The sequence below is a fragment of the Stegodyphus dumicola genome, chromosome 6 (assembly GCF_044657685.1).
Source record: "Stegodyphus dumicola isolate Sdum_Otavi_A_Nest chromosome 6, ASM4465768v1".
Classification (NCBI taxonomy): Eukaryota; Metazoa; Arthropoda; class Arachnida; order Araneae; family Eresidae; genus Stegodyphus; species Stegodyphus dumicola.
Genome location: NC_140773.1, coordinates 183,053,745 through 183,067,472, shown reverse-complemented (window position 1 = coordinate 183,067,472; position 13,728 = coordinate 183,053,745).

The following is a 13,728-nucleotide window of genomic DNA, read 5'->3' as shown; positions in this document are numbered from 1 at the left end:
CACGGTTTTCCATTCGTTTAGGGACGAACCGATATGTTCACGAGCCCACGAGAGTCGCTGCAGGCGATGTCGTGCTGTCAGTAAATGCACTCGAGTCGGTCTTCTGCTGGCATAGCCCAAGGAAGACAAATTTCGCCGCACTGTCCTATCGGAGACGTCCCTCGTACGTTTCACATTGATTTCTGCGGTTATTTAACGCAGTGTTGCTTGTCTGTGAACATTGACAATTCTACGCAGACGTCGCTGGTCTCGGTCGTTAAGTGCGGGTGGTCGGCCACTGCGCTGTTCATGGTGGGATGCTATGCCTGAAATTAGATACTCTCGGCACACTCTTGACACTGTGGATCTCGGAATGTTGAATTCCCTAACGATATCCGAAATGGAATGACCCATGCGTCTAGCTCCAACTACCATTCATCGTTCAAAGTCTGTTAATTCTCGTCGTGCGGCCATGATCACGTCAAAGCCTCTTCACATGAATAACTTGAACACAAATGAAAGCCCTGCCTAAGCACTTCGCATTTATACATTTTCTACGCGATACTACTGCCATCTTATATTTGCATATTGCTATCCCATGACTTTTGTCACTTCAGGGTTTCATAAATTTAAATAATTCTCTTGCGCCATTGCTGCAAGGAATAAAATTTGAATTTAACAAGCATTCTCTATTTGCAAAAAGCAAATTTAGAGTTAATTAAATTTAAATAAAATTTAATGCAACCAAATAAATGATTAATTATTGCTGCGAACTAATCTACAATATCATATAAATTCTGAGAGCATATGTAAATTAAGTGCAAGTATCAAAATCCTAAAAAATTTATAAAAATAAGTAAGTGAATAATAGTATAAATAAATTTGTGGAATTATATATTTATTTATGGAATTTTGATACTTGCATTTGATTTACATATGCTGTCAGAATTTAAATGATATTGTAGATTAGTTCGCAGCAATAATCAATCATTTATTTGTTTGCATTAAATTTCATTTAAATTGAATTAACTTTAAATTTGCTTTTTACGAATAGAGAATATTTGTTAAATTCAAATATATATGTACAGGGTATGCTTTAAATTCGTATTATATAATTTTCAAAATTTTTTGCGGGGAAAATTTAAATAAATAAGAGCATAAATAAAACAATATATTTAATGCATATAATAATAGAAATAAATTATAAAACACGAATATAGATCAAATTGGAACAAAAAGCTAAGAAAGTTGCAGACAGGGTGCAAAAAGCATATGGGATTCGAACTCACGACCCCAAAAGTTAAACCTTGGTACCGTCAACTTTACCACTAAACTAGCATTACACGGGAAACGTATGCATATTTTGGCTTATATACATCATCAAGTAAATCAATTCTTAAAACTAAATTTTTTGGTTCTATTTCAGTGTGCTATCGTCTAAAAAATTCATCAGAGTTTGTTCTTCAGCTTGTAGTACATTTTTCACAAAAAACATTATCTTTTAAAGTGGCGTTCCGGTTGAAGTTAAACGGGCTGCTAAAAATATATTTCATGTGCTTACAAATATATGTTAACCAAAAAGATATATTTATAAATAGAGAAATACAAATTTAACATATTCTTTAACGCAGTGGAATATTTAAAAGACTATCAAATTTAATTTATAATTAACGTTTTTAGTTAACGTTTATAATTAACCTTTTTCAAAAGAAAAAATAATATATCTTTTAATCAAATCTAATTTGCTATAGCAGTTTGATATAGTCAGACATTCATTTTCATTAAAGGTAAATGAGTATGCAGAACTGGGAAATAATTGTCAGGACAAATTTTTCTATTTCATGGACTTGGAATTATAAATTTGCCGCTGATGTTTTTGAACTGAATTTCTTGAACACCTGATTCTATCTGCGAATAAGTACCGTAGTTGCAGTTATCTTATTTTTCTTATTTTTTTTAACTAAATTCAGCTGATTGCTGACTTTTTCAGCACGCAGATTTCTCGCTATAATGTTAATTCAGAAATAAGTATTTTTTAGCAAAACATTCTCTCTAAGCGAGCGTTCATCGCTACTTCTGCCGCCATTAATTTTTGGTGATTACACCTGATTGCTCCTTTTTTACCACGTGACCCCAACGCATCCGCAGACATACGGATAGAAGTTGAACATTGTTGAACTCCATCCGTATGCCATCCGTCACCGCACACCGACCGGATTGCAGGTGTCAATCAAAGTGAAACGTGCCTTTAGAAGGAACATAGTTCCGTGCAGCTGCTTTTCAAAGGTTAAGTAAGATCTCCATCGGACTAAGAGATTAGGAGATTTTGCTGGCCACGGTGTTCGGTCAACATCTTTATTTTTAAGTCAACGAAATTAATTGATGTGGATGAGCAGTTTCGTCCATAAACAAAAAGTCAGATCCATATTCACAACTAAAAATTTTTACAGAGAGTTCTAAGATTTCATCTCGAAATCTATGGCCCGCCACAAATCATCTCTGGAAACGGGTCAGAGCGTACATCCATCGATAAGTATTCCTTGCCGCACCATCCCACCTGCATCACCGAAATGGCCAAGTGCGAAGGAAGATTTCGCTTTCCGATTCCCTCCAGATGTAAGCACATTTAAAGTTAATTGTTAAACTAAACCTCGACTCATCAGCAAAAAGAATATTATGGGAGCAATGTTGTTCACTCCTGTTCTGATGTTCTTTGAACCAATTAAAACCATTCCTTTTTTTGCTGGGAAGATAGTGAAACACATACCCTTGGCTTTCTTCCATAAAGGCCTCCTTAATTAAGCTTTCTGTATAAAGTCTGTCACGACCCAAGAGTTCCAGTGGCAACTGTAAACTTTGAACTAAATTGCCGAGAAACAGATTTCCTGTCATGGGCAATTACTGCCAGATATCGATCTTCAGAAGCAGTGCTGTTCGTTTATGGCCTTGCTTAAGCCTTCTTACAATAACTCCAAAATTCTGAAAATTGTTTCCATAGCATAGAGACTGTCTGTCTTAAAATATTCAGATATCTCACTGCTTCCGTGATTGCCTGCCCTGCTTCTAAACGAGCGATGATTCACCACTTCGCAGATTCTTCACAATGATACTTCGGAGGCACAACAAACGTTTTGAGTCCTTACACAGTGAAATCAAATTTTGTGAGGCAGAAATTAATTCAGATATTCACTTTGCACAAAGCTCTTGATTCACAGTGAGATGGGATGCGCTTTTACTTCCATATAAGAAACTTTCTGATCACTTTTGACTGGATAGTGGTAATAAGGATTGCCTTTCGCACAGCACCTGTAAAAAATGTATTACATTGATTAGGTGTTTCATGGAACATAATTATTTTCGGTATGTAGATAAATGTGAACATGAATGTATATCAAGAATTAAGTGCACACTGGATATAGATCTCCATGACAAAAATGTACAGTTATTTCGTAATATTGCCACAGCAGTAAATACAGAGATTCCGATTCTAAATTATAACTACGAATATGAAATGAATAAAAGACCTATGGCAATATGTTATTGTCGTTCCAAATGACGAGACATTTGCAACTTAATTCATTCGTCGGGGAATGGCCAATAACCATCGATCATCTAGCCGCCTCATCGCAGAAAATGTTGCTCAAGGTGCGCCATAGGAAACGACCGAATTACGCCGATGAGTAAAGGGTAGTTACATCTCTACTTTTATAGAGGAAACCCTGGAGGATAGATATGAGGATGACCCATCTTCTCGCTTATTACCAAATCTCTCCACAAGACTTTCGGCTCGCCAGTATTTTAAGAGCTCCATAGTGCATTGTATAGCGGATGTGTGGCAACACATCCACAATACAATTACGAACATCTAAGCCTTCTCCAGGATTCGAAGTTGTGATCAACGATACTGCGGCCAGCATCGCTAACTACTACATTAATCAGGGCGGCTCCCTATTGCAATATGAGGGAAACTTCTAAAATTCTGGACCACTGTTGCATGCATTATTTTTCTACTAATACTGCATTACCTCTATTTTTAAATTCCCTCCTTTGCGATCATTTCATGCCAATACGGTATTTTAAAAATGCGAATAAGGTATCTGTAATCATTTTACGCAAATAAAATAATTTAAAATGATTTGCAATTACTTTGCAAATATTTACATGGCACTGCTCGGATAATCAGAGTGCCTTTCTTAATCATGTACATAAACATCTTTCTCCTTACAACATAGCGTATATTTCAACATCATATGAATCTTTTAAGAATTGTGAAATGTTTATTCTGTAATGAAATACTCATTCAGTGTTTCCATGTTATTAAAACTTACCATAAATTTCTATCAAATACTCTGGAAAGAGCTTCTCGAGCCGAAGAACCCAACCGTGAAATATTCGCTTAAGTCATCGATCTGAGATTAACGTTGAACAGATGATCACATACTTGCAGTTTACAAGAGAAGTTACAGTAAAGGTTTACATTATAATAATTGGTTAATTAACATAAAATACCTTAAAGATTATATTATAAAGCATTCTTTTTCTTTTCCTCTCATTTTCTGCTGTTCTTTGGAAACGTTTCCAAAGCACTCTTAATCGTTCCTATCTAAACAAGTTCACTTGTCCACTAGAGACGACTGAAGACTATCATGTTCGGCGTACATTTTAGAGCCCCCTTCTTCAACTGTAGCCAATCTGTGCCATGGATATTGATTTTGCTTATGTTAGCTACGTTGTAAGTTATCACTGCAATTTTCATCACCCGTGATTTGCCAATTCTGGATATTAATAAAACCTGCGATTCGAACAAAGTAGACCCGCGAATTCCTTCTTGCATTGGCAAAAGTGGGAATGTAGCTTTGCTTATTTATGACCGATAAGTTGTTTGATGCTAGCAATTCCCTTTACGACCTCACGGATCAGTGTTGCTCAGGTTCTAATAGTAGGCTTTTTGTGTTTGATATCACCATTAACGAATATCAGAATTTCTTTATTTTCGTTAAATAGTTTCTCTATTAACCCCTTCTCGGTCGGATTTTTTTTTCAAATTTCTGACCCCAAAAAAGCATTTTTTTAATTGCTGGAAATGGATCAGAGTGATGGAATTTTTCGCTTCGACGTATGGCATGCTATGCCCGACCTTAGGGCCACAAAAACGCCGAACATATGACATGAGATGCCGAACTAGAAGGAGTTAAAAACAAGTAAGGATCTATACTCCGAGAAGGAGGACAGCAGACCGTAATATTCTTTGGTTCTATTCGTTATTCCTATCTAATCTTCAAAGCAATTCTAGTGCCGGTAAAGCCCTGTTCATGATTATTATCATTGTTTCTGCGTTCTGGTTGTGACAGAATTTTCTGTTTCTAAGAGGGAGGGCGTATAGTTTGTTTTGAATTACATATGATTCTGAAATGCCTGTTATTGTAATATTTTTATTTCCTTCGAATAACAATTTCAATTTCTTTGTTGCACACCGGAAGTGCTGGATTTCTCAATGTGAAATATAACCATATACGAGGGTTGGAACTTTAATAGTGGCAACACAGCTGAAAAAACGCTACGCAACAAAACCAAAGAATATCGCGTATACCACACGTAAACTACATACCTACCTTACCTCTCAGCAAAAAGACTCTCCTGCCTACGTCACACGCATGCGGAGTGACGCGAAGAACGAATCCTTGTATTAGCTCGCAGTCTAAAGTAAGTGTTGTCAGGATGTTTTCAAAACAAGAACAACGATGTTGGATAAAAATTGAATGTGCCAGAGGTCGTACAGCACGACAGTGTCATCAAGGGCTTCAAGAGTCTTGCGGGGAATCTGCATTGCCTTACAGAACCGTAGCAAGATGGGTGAAAGCATTCAATGAAGGACGCCAAAACGTGGCAGACATGCTGCGGGAAGGTCGTCCGAGTGTCAGCGATGCAGACGTGCAAGCTGTTGCCGCACTAATGGACAGTGATCGCCGCCAAACGATTCGTTAGCTGGCTGGACAAACAGGATTAGCGCATACGACTGTGCTGCACATTCTGAAGGAACGCCTGTCCATGAGAAAATTGCTTCACGATGGGTTCCACATCAATTGACGGAAATGCAGAAATGGCTACGATACGATGCTGCCCGAACCCACCTGGAGCGCTATGAGTGCGAAGGAGATGCTTTTTTACGCCGTATCATTACGCTGGATGAGACTTGGGCCCGATCGTACCAGCCAGAACTGAAACGCCAATCAAACGAATGGCGTCATCACGGGTCACCACGACGTTTGAAATTTCGTCAGAACCCCAGCAATGTGAAAGTTATGGTGATTCTCATGTACGACTGTGATGGTATCATCCTAACACATACCGTTTCCCCACAGCAGACCGTCACTGCGCAGTATTACTGCTCATTTTTGGAGCACAATCTCCGACCAGCTTTGAGAAAAAAATGGCGACACTTTCTACAGAACGTCCTCTCATTTTGCATGACAATGCTCAGCCGCATGCAGCGCAAGCTGTGGCTGATTTGTTCAAGCGATGGGGCTGGGAAGTGCTTTACCATCCACCATACTCCCCAGATCTAAACCCTTGTGACTAAATTCCTAAGATGAAGGAACCACTTTGTGGCACTCACTTCCAAACTGTTCCTGAGATTCTTGCGGCAGTAGAGCAGTCCATTCAAACTATCAACAAAACAGGCGCTGCTACAGGTATTCTGCAACTTCCACATTGTTGGAAACAGGACAATGCTGGCGACTATATTGAAGGACTGTGAAACATGGTGACATGAAACACTTTTGTATTCCTTGTAAATAAATAGTTGCCACTATTAAAGTTCCAACCCTCGTATTAAGAAATTGATCTCTCTTAAACAGGTCCAAAATTTCACAATAAATTTGAGAATTAAAGTATTATAACTTAAATTTTGATAATTAAAATGCTAAACAATTTTTAATCTAATATTTTTTATGTATGCATGTTTAATACAAATAGCCAACAGGTTGTGCAAATGGAAAAATATATATTTTAAAATATTTCTATTGAGAAATTGAAAAATAATAATTGTAAAATGTAGTGGTAGTACCAAAGATTTTCAATTTTTGTTTAAATGGTTCGCGTAAGTCAAAAGGATGAGAACTGCCGTTTTAGAGTTTAATTTTTATTGTTGCTACGGTAAACGAAACAGAGATGGTGAAGGGCAGTTGAGTTTTTGCAGTTTATTTTAAAACAATCGCCAGAACAAAGTACCGAATACTATCACGAATTTTCTTCACAATTGCTGATTTGTCAGAAGAGTATTCTAAATAAAAATCATTCCAGAAGTGTTTAAGATCTATAAATGTTTATTTCGCATTTAAAAGATCTTTCTATTCTGCCTACAAGGTGTTCGGGATAAATTTGACATATTTATAATTGAGTATACTATTTTTCCGTAGGCTAGAGGTATTGACACACACTACTCATCATTTAAAAGTTTGGACCCTTCTTCATTCATATACAGAATGTCAGAAAGGGTGGATGACTGGAACCCACCTGAATCATGGAAGAAAATAACTTGCATCATGATGATTAGTGCCGGCCATCAAAATAAGAATATTATGACTGCTGCCCAATACTCCCTGAACACAGTAAAAAGAATCAGGCATGAACTAGAGACTTGCAATGGTGACTACGAGTATGTAGCAAGAAGAAAGATCCCTAGCAGACGATCTGATGGTTGTCTGAAAATTTCTATGACTTCACCAGTCCAAATGTTTGGCCTCCAAACTCCCCAGATCTTAAGCCCATGGATTATTTTGTATGGGGCGCAGTTGAAAAAGACACCAATCGCACTTCCAGTAATACAAAAGCCCAGTTAATGGATAAAATTAAAACAGTTTTTGAGGCCCTTCCCAGGGAGACTGTAGCATCAGCTTGTTCGAGGTTTCGTAGCAGGATTGAAGCTGTGATCGATGCTAATGGTGGTTATTTTGAGTGAATTTTGTTGATGGTATTGTAATTTACTCTGCCTGTAATTTTTTTGTCAATTCATTAAATTTAATAGATACAAAGCGGATTTTCTTTTTCCTTACGAAACTGTCGAATTTATCCCGAACACCCTGTATATAACGGAAATGGGAGCAATCGAGTAGATCTCTACTATGTCTTCGATGGTTTTGCAAACAAAAAAGCAAGTAAACAATATAATTCTAAAATGTAGAAAGTTTTCCTTCGAAAACAGCTGTAGAATTTTAATTTATATACCTATATGTCATCCCCCTCGTTATTTATTTGCATATCAAGAGGACCAGTAAAAATGTCCAGCTACGCCACTGTGATTGCAGAATGATAAAACGCATTTGATATAACAAATTATCAGATAGGCATTGTTCAATATTATGATTTTTGTGCATCATTAATGATATGGCAATAAAAAAGCCACATGCAATAACAGTTTGAGTCTTGACCAACGTTCTTGATTTAAGACGGTGCTAATAGCATCGAATTCGAAATAATATACGGAAAAGCTTGGCACTGCTCATTTTGCCATTTTCAGTTAACCTTTTTTTCAAACTTCATGCTCATGTAGAGTTAGCTTTTTTTTTTCATTTATTTAGAATGTTTTCCAAATTTGATAAACAAGTCGATAAGCGAATGCTAATACGAGAACATGGGGACAATTCACCAGATAATAGTGTTACGGATTTGGTATTTAAATAGCTAATATTAATTGAATTATAAATTAAATTGTTTTATTCCTCGTGCAGTATAGCGCGTGACGAATATTATAGGAAAGTTAAGTCGGAAAATTAAAAATACAAGAGTACGTACATTTAACATTTAATAAATAAATCTCTCTTTTTGATTTCGAGAAAGTTCCAGAAAATTCTCGCGCGCGATTTAAAATCTTATAAAAGGATGAAAAACCTCTCAGTTAGTTATGATTTTAGTTAGTTAGTTGCTATTTTAAGAGTTTGTTTAGAAAACTGCTCTTGTTGACTGTAGCGAATTGGCGGATTAGCTTTCTCTAGCTGTTTTGAATTATTAAGTTCTCTTGAACGTTTGAGTAGTTAAAAGATAACTGCTATGATATATTGTAAAACTGCACGAATATTTGAGGAAATTTAAGCATTTTTGTTGTGATAATAATAAATTTGTTCATTTTTCATCGGACTTGTACATTCAATTGAAACGAACCCGTACGCACGCAACAATTTTTGGTGTCAGGAGTGGGGTTTTGAATGCCAATTATAAGAGCGATGGAAGAACAATTCAGGCAAATGATGACTGCATTTGCTACTTTCCAAGAAAAGATGGAAGGGTCCATCAACTCCGTTAAAGAAGAAATGAGTTCGGGACAGGATTCTGTTAAAGCCGAGATGGAAGCAGATAACGAAGAGATGAAAGAGTCTGTTAAAAACGAGAAAGCTGGTCAGGAAAAGATGGAAGAATCTGTTAAAAACGAGATGAAACTGTCCAGGAAGAGATTACATGCATAATAGAAAACAAATTTGATTTTATGGAAGGCAGAATAGACGCCGTTGAAAATAAAGTTGGAGAAATTCAAGAAAGAGTTTCTGCTGTGGAGCTACAAATCGAGGGAAGAGTTTCGGCCGTCCAACACCGAATCGAACAACAAATTGAAGAAAAAGTATATGTCGTCCAAGAACATATCGAACAGCAAATTGATGACAGGGTTTCTGCAGTTGCCAGAGAAATTGATAATTTAAAGAAATTCGTAGCGACGGCAGAGAGCAATTCGGATGGTTTTAAATTTTTACCGATGCCTGCTCGTCCCGTTCTGAAACTATCTACATATGACGGCAAGACCTCTTGGCAAGTGTATAAAACACAATTTTCTATATTGGCGGAAGCGAATGGATGGGATTCCCAACCAAAGGCCTGTCATCTCGCCGCTTCTCTGAGAGCAGACGCCGCGGATATCCTGCAGATTCTTCCCGAAAACCAGAGATTAGACTTCGAAACTTTGTTCGGCGCACTGGAGCTGCGCTTTGGTGAAAAATGTTTGGAAGACTACAGTAGGCTTCAATTAAAATCCCGCCAACAGAAGCCCACGGAAACACTCCAGGAGCTCGCCACGGATGTAGAAAGGATGTCGCATCTCGCCTTTTCGGAGTGCCCGACAGAAACAAGAGACATCTTGTCGCAGCAATATTTCATCGATGGCATCCGTGGTCCCGAAATACAGAAAGCTCTGCGAATGGCGGATCTTAAAGATCTTAAAAGCGCTCTAGTGTACGCCATGAAATTCGAGGCAGCCCAGCAAGCAACTCGTAGAGACCGCCACCCAATCAGAACTGCTCAAGTCCAGGAGACAGGGGATCAAGTAGACGATTTAACTAGACAACTGAATACCTTGAGACGGAATATTGGTGACAAGAAACCTACCGTAAAGTGCTGGAAATGCGGTGCTGAAGGACACATACGACGAAACTGCAAAACACCCCCAGAGCACGGATGTTAAGACCGCTCCTAGCAAGCAGCAGGGAAACTAATTAGTGGCCATCTCGTGGGGCAGAGGTTGCCAGATAATGAAAAGCCCCAGTTTAAAGCGCTTCAGATTTCTGCAGTGAGAGGCAGAAGTAATGGACTTTTTATAATAGGACATATTAATGGACTTCCCTGCAATATGACTATAGATACAGGAGCCAACGTTACTATCATCCGAAAAGATTTGGCTCAACAACTGGAAAGCAAACATATCTGGACGCCGCCCTGCGTTGCCCTACAGACTGTGTCCGGTGAGAAGATCGACATCGATGGGAAAATAAACGTGAACATCACGTTTGGAAGTGCCACTTACCATCACACGGCATATGTGGCGGATATTACAGATCCATGCACCTCGGACTGGACTTTTTAAGGAAATATAATTTTTCCTTAGACTTCAAAAGCAATAAACTGCATTCTGCCTCTGAGGACATGGCGTTATTTGGAATTAATGATGAAGAAGTTAAATCTGCACATAAAATCATAGCAAAGACGATATCACAATACCGGCAAGAACAGAAATTTTACTTCCTGGATCCATAGCCGAAAACAGAAATTTCCGCTACGGCATCATAGAATATCCCAATAACTGTAATAGCCCGAAAGGAGTACTAGTAGCCTCAACAATCGTCGACCTATCGAGAACGGTTATCCCGGTGAGAGTTGCCAATGTAACTGAGATGGCGAGAGTTATAAAGAAAGGTGAAGTGGTTGCAGCATGTACTCCAGTAACCAGCGTTGAAAGAAAGAGTAGCATCTTGGAATCCGTGTCCTCAGAGAGTATTACATCGGAGTTATTGCACAATGCGGAATTAAACGATGAAGAGAGGAATGCTGTCGATCGCGTCATAAAAGATCTTCAAGTTGTTTTCTCCCGCTCGTCTTCTGACGTCGGTCGAACCAGTTTAACACAACATAGAATCGATACCGGCGATCATTCTCCGATCATGCAACATTCAAGACCTCTACCGTTTGCTAAACAGGAAGAGGTACGAACACTTTTAGGAAGAATATAACGTAAGAACTGGTGTCAGAAAAGAAAAACGCAACAATACTTTCTCTAGGCATTGTATATAATACCTAGGCATTATAAAATGACAAATGTTCTTTAGGCAAAGTATGAAAAAAAGGTTATGATAAGGCTATTATTTAAAAGACGTTCATTCCTCAAAAGAATAAATGTTATTTTGAAAAATTAATGAAAGAGTGCCATTAAAGAACTTATTCGAAATATGTAAAAAATAGTGAGATGATCTTGATACAATATAATAAATTTGTACTTTCTATTTGGCTGAGAATGGAAATCAGTAAGATCTACCTGACAACGGAAATTAAATTCAGACACAGTCATAAGTTTGACAACAGTGCCCTTTTTAATACCTTTTTGTTTTTTCTGGTAGGGCTCACAAAGGTGATTGTACAGTTCAATACCATTAAGTGTAACGTTTTTGTAATTGGTTGAAAGTTCTTTCAATATTCTGTCACCTTTTCCGTGTCCAGTACTCAAAAATGAGTTTCCATGAAGTACGGGAAATAACTCAGCGTCCGTGACGTAATATTGTATAGCAGGGGTGGCCAACAAGTCGATCGCAAGGCTAATTTTGAGTGATCATCGATTGCTCGGAATGACTGGAGAGGAATTCCGTATACAATGGACATTGAAGCGATTGTAGAATACAAAACGTTTTAGCAATAGTTTAATGCATTCTGGGAATTTGCCGACATAAATTCCTAGAATTCTGACAGCCTGACACTGTGGTCTCCGCCCATCCAGCACAATATATTTTCACTTACGTTTTACACTACCACCGGACGCAGTGCGTGAACGCGACTGTTCGGGCTCGACTTATTGATCGCAGTGCCTTCGCACCGACGGTGCGAATAGCCAAGAGGCTATTCACACCACCTACGTTCGCGCATGCGCACAATCAGTCCAGGTACCAGCATTTTACGCCGATTTCTGTAAAGCAGGCGGTAGCGAGAGCGAAGGTTGTTAACCCTAACTCAGCAATAGAAAGGGTTGTTAATAGTTCACCAGCAAGAGAATAATTCACAAGTAATAATTATCAGTTACAAAGACGAGGTCAATCTATATAATGTTCAGGAAATGATTAGATAAAATGGGGATTTAATGATGTTTCTAATTGCAAGCAAGTGTTCGCTTATGCGTCAAACTATTACGCTACCAGCGTATCAAAGACTCTAAAGAGACTACTATATTCTAAAGCATTCATTTATTTAATAAAAACATCACTCAGGTATATAACATACAATTAATCTTCACTAAGCCTAACTAACAACAGAAACATGTTTTACTAATTCTAAGAATTGCCCTTTTGCCACTCTCATGAAACCAAACTAACAACAATTATTAGTGGCCAAAAGGTACAAGTAATAAGTATTTTAAAATTATAAGTATAAAATTAAAGTAAATACAAACTACATTGTTTTGAAATACAACATCCTCCCACCTTAAGTTGTTGGGAAACAACTTAACCTATTAGAAATATTAAAGAAAAACTTAATGGAAAAACATAAAAGAACTGAATTAAAGTCCAAACATTTACTATAAGTCAAACTATAAGTCTAGTCTTTGGATAGTCCTGACTTCTCATCCACTCCTGGTTTTTATGCAGAATATTTCTAACCAATTTCTGTATTACTGGTGGTGCTTTTGATGGAAGAGGAGGTAAATCACTTTCATCATATGAGTCATTTTTCAAACAAGAATTTACCGAACGAAAAGGATTGGCTCCTATATACATTCTATTTACTAACGTTCCTGGTGTCCATAAATCTGATCTCCAATAATCAATCACTGAGAAAGGACCTGCTTCAGCATTTACAACGTCTGGTATCATTAATTGTATATTTCCACCTTTCTCAGAATCATATGAATTGTAAACCAAATAGAGGCCTTGAAGAGAGCATCCAAAGTCAGTTACTGCAAGTCTAGGAGAGGAGGCACGTACTGGAAATCTAATAAAGTACTGTCAGTCTTTAAATCTCGATGAGTAATATCATTTTGAAACAAGTGCACTAAAGCTTTCAAAAGCTGAGTAAGTAGTCGCAATGCTCTGTGACCAGAAACATCCATTCCTTTCAAATATTCTTTTAAATTGCAATTGTATCTCTTCATAACAAGAAACAGAGTCATATTTCTACCACATCCATCACTCAGAAGACGAATAGGAAAGGCTTGTGGATAGTTGGTGAAGGCACCAGGAAGTAAAGGTGTCTGATCAGCAAAAGCAAAATACATTTCAACTATATTTG